The sequence below is a fragment of the Camelus dromedarius genome, unplaced genomic scaffold, assembly GCF_036321535.1.
Source record: "Camelus dromedarius isolate mCamDro1 unplaced genomic scaffold, mCamDro1.pat HAP1_SCAFFOLD_29, whole genome shotgun sequence".
NCBI classification, from domain to species: Eukaryota; Metazoa; Chordata; class Mammalia; order Artiodactyla; family Camelidae; genus Camelus; species Camelus dromedarius.
Genome location: NW_026989784.1, coordinates 307460 through 311428, shown reverse-complemented (window position 1 = coordinate 311428; position 3969 = coordinate 307460). Strand labels below are relative to the sequence as shown.

Here is a 3969-nt window from a genome sequence, read left to right as displayed (position 1 = left end):
GCAGGGGCTAGCCCTCTCCAACAGAGCTGGTGCATCAGAGGCCAACTGAGCTGAGCTGGGCTGCCAGGCCTTCAGGGAGCGTGTCCCGATCAGTGGGCAGAAGCCTGCCCTGGGCTGCACTGGGCTAGTTGTGCCAGAGACACAGGGCTGGCCTGGGTTCCCGAGAGCTCGGAGCTGGCAGTACAGGGGCTGCACACCAGCTCCACTGGCTACAGGAGGGGCGATGGGAGCCAGGGCGCAGGTCAGGACTAGGAGCTGGGAGCAGGTGGGCGCAGAGACGCAGACCAGCACCTGGAGGGAACTAAGGAACAGGGGAGACTTCTGGGGGCTCAGGGAGCAAAGAAGAGGCTTAAGGTACCCAAGGGTCAGGAGCTCTGCTGGGAGGGGACCAGGGTGGGACAGAGACTCTGCCAGGGGACAGCTGCCCAGAAAGGGAGGGGCACCTAGCAGCTCCAGGGAGAAGGGCCCAGGAGCAGAGCGGAACGAGGGGGGTGACCTGCGGCAGGTCAGAAGGCAGGGGCCGCTAAGGGCCAGCACCCCAGGGACAAAGCTCAGGGAGGCCACAGGTGAGCAGGCGACTGAAGACCAGGAAGGCAGGGGGCTTCTCAGGAACATGGAGAAAGCAAGTAGAGCATGTGTGGGTTAGCAGGGGCCGGGAGGGCAGGGCGGCCGCTCCAGCATCTCCAGGAAGCAGGTAGGGCTTGTGCAGGTGGGTGGCGGCTGCGGGGCACAGGGCTAACACAGGATTTCAGGAAGCAGGCAGAGTTTATGCTGGTGGACAAGGGGCTGGGAGGGCAAGCAGCTGACCCAGGAAATCCAAAGAGCAAAGCCAGTCCTGGGAAAGAAATTCCCGGACTGGATCTGAACTAGGCTGAGGGCTCTGGGGCCGGCCAGAGGGGCTGGGGCTGTTCAAGGCCTGTAGCTCCAGGGACAAGGGTCAGAGACGGTGTAGGTGAGCAGGGGGCTGCACCAGGAGGGCAGGGGGCTGCCGCAGGGGCTCAGAGAAAGCACGTAGACCTTGTGGAGGTGAGCAGGGGGCTGCCGTAGGAGCCCAGGGACATGGCAGAGAGTTTGAACTAAGGTCTGAGTAGCTGAGCAGGCCCAGCTGAGGGCTCCTGGGACAGCAGGACCCTTGAGCCCCTGAGGGGCTGGCCGGATGGCGTCCTGGGGTGGAGAGAGGGACTTCTGTGGGAATGAAGGAGAGGGGTCACCCCTGAGGGGACCCGATGGGCCCCAGTCCTTGGGCTCAAGGGCCTGTGGCGGGCTGGGAAAGGAGGGGTGGATGTGCCATAGCCTGGTGGGGTGAAACAGACCCTGGACCCCCCAGAGGGAAGGAAAGCGTGGGGCTCGTTCAGGGCCTGAGCTGGGCTGCCAGACGGAGCAGAGCAGATGGGTCACGGTGAGAGGAGACTGGCCCGGCCAGGGATGTGCCCGGGCTGCTGGCACCGAACAGGTGAGGAAGGTGGGGGCAGTGTGGGGCTCCAAACTCTGCTGAGGGATGAGCTGGACTGAGGAAGGACAAGGGCAGAAGGAAAGCAGGGACCTGAGAGCCACGAGCTGGGGTGGGGTCAGAGGCCCTGGTGGGAGGGGGAAGTGAGCCAAGGGGCTGCAGCTGGAGGTCCAGAAGAGGGACCGGAGCTCCCCAAGGCACAGACTCGCAGCCGGGCTGAGGCCACAGGGATGAAAGGGGGGGGCCAAGGAGGAGGCCTGCAGGGACAGAGCCCGGGGGGGCCAGGGCCCAGAGCCCAGGGCCCAGGTGCTCTGGCTGCAGAGCAGACCCAGAAGACACGGGCCCGGAGGGCAAACAGCAGGCCAGGCAAGGGGCCACGAGCAGGCTTCTGGGTGGTGGAGGCCCACCACGCCAAGGACAGGCCCGCTCACCCAGGGCAGGGCCGGGCTGGGGCAGCAGGACGGTGAGCTCAGGGGACCAGCGGATGCTGGCCGGGAGCAGGCAGCACTGGTCAGGACTCAGACACAGGGCTCAGTCAGGCCAGGCACTTGCAGGAGGTTAGGGACCTGGGGGGCTGTCACCCAGGTGATCACCCAGCTCTGACCCACAGCTGCAGAGGCACGAGGCCCCAGGTGGTGAGGGCCCTGCCGGCCAGCTGGTTTGCAGACATTCTGGAAGCACGTGTGTGCTGGGCTCAGGGGTGCCCAGACCTGAGCACGTGACACCCTGCGCGGACCCTCCCATGGGTGAAGCCCCAGTGGTCACACGGCCTACTTTCTTGCAGCCTCCAGCAAGGCCCCATCGGTCTATCCTCCGACTGCTGGATGCTGGGACACGCCTGGCTCCACGGTGGCCTTCGGCTGCCTGGTCTGGGGTTACATCCCTGAGCCGGTGATGGTGACCTGGAACTCGGGCGCCCTGTCCAGCAGCATCCACACCTTCCCGTCCATTCTCATGTCCTCGGGTCTCTACTCCCTCAGCAGCTTGGCGACCATGCCCGCCAGCAGCTCGGCCGGCAAGACATTCATCTGCAACGTAGCCCACCCGGCCAGCAGCACCAAGGCGGACAAGCGTGTGGGCAAGAGGACAGGCCTCAGGGAGGGCGTCCACTCCCAGACAGGACCGAGGTCAGCCCTCCTCCCAGCTCAAGCCACATGCCAGGATGGCGACCTCTGCCCAGGGAATCAGAGGAGATGCGGTCTCCTCACCTGAAGGCCTCCCAGGCTATGTGAGGGGTCCTCTGGGTATTTCCACCAGGTTCAAGGTGGTCACAGGCTGGACAACTCTAACCCACAGAACTGGTGCCGATCTGCACCTTCCACAACCTGTCCCTGACCTAAACTCCACCCAGGGCCATCTCCCGCCCACAGGAACCCCACATCTGCTCTCTCTGCAGTGCTCCACAGCGAAGACCCCAGCTCCCAGTGTCCCAAATGCCCAGGTAAGGGAGCCAGGCTACACCCTCCATCGCAAGGAAGTGACCAGACACCAGGCCCCGCCTGATGAGGGAAACGTGTGCCCTACAGGAGGCCCGAGCAAGTGCTGACCCACATCTTGTTTCCCCCTCCAGCCCCTGAGCTCCTTGGAGGGCCCACGGTCTTCATCTTCCCCCCAAAACCCAAGGACGTCCTCTCCAGCACCCGAACACCTGAGGTCACGTGCCTTGTGGTGGACGTGGGTAAGGAAGACCCTGAGATTGAGTTCAGCTTGTCCGTGGATGACACAGAGGTACACACGGCTGAGACAAAGCCAAAGGAGGAACAGTTCAACAGCACGTACCGCGTGGTCAGCGTCCTGCCCATCCAGCACCAGGACTGGCTGACGGGGAAGGAGTTCAAGTGCAAGGTCAACAACAAAGCTCTCCCGGCCCCCATCGAGAGGACCATCTCCAAGGCCAAAGGTGGGATGGACAATGGGCGCGGAAGGGTCCTTTGGGGCTGCTCAGAGTGACCGTCATGCTCGCAGACACACCTGTCCCCACAGGGCAGGCCCGGGAGCCGCAGGTGTACACCCTGGCCCCACACCAGGAAGACCTGGCCAAGGACACTGTGAGCGTAACCTGCCTGATCAAAGGCTTCTACCCACCTGACATCAACGCTGAGTGGCAGAGGAACGGGCGGCCGGAGGCAGAGGGCGCCTACGCCACCACGCTGCCCCAGCCGGACAACGCCGGGACCTACATCCTCTACAGCAAGCTCTCAGTGGGAAAGAACACGTGGCAGCGGGGAGAAGTCTTCACCTGTGTGGCGATGCACTAGGCTCTACACAGATCACTCCACCCAGAAATCCATCTCCCAGTCTCCGGGTAAATGAGCCTCACCCCGGCACCCAAGCGAACCCCCCTCCCCGAGGCTCTCAGGGTCCCGCGTGGACACCTGAGCCCCACCCCTGTGTACATACCTCCCGGGCCAGCATGAAATAAAACACCCAGTACCTCCCTGGGGCCCTGCAACACTGTCATGGTTCTTTCTGTGCAGAGCTCCGGTGCCCGCCGGGCCTGCGGGAGGCGGGGGCAGGCC

General features: G+C 64.1%; 1 pseudogene across 1 annotated transcript; it reads left to right on the top strand.

Moving 5' to 3' along the window:
• The first annotated feature begins 1680 nt into the window (after positions 1-1680).
• LOC135320648 (Ig gamma chain C region-like) lies at positions 1681-3763 on the top strand (annotated as a pseudogene). Its single transcript, XR_010379903.1, has 5 exons — positions 1681-1913; positions 2203-2648; positions 2862-2891; positions 3021-3350; positions 3434-3763. The product of XR_010379903.1 is annotated as an Ig gamma chain C region-like (transcript).
• Positions 3764-3969: the final 206 nt, after the last annotated feature.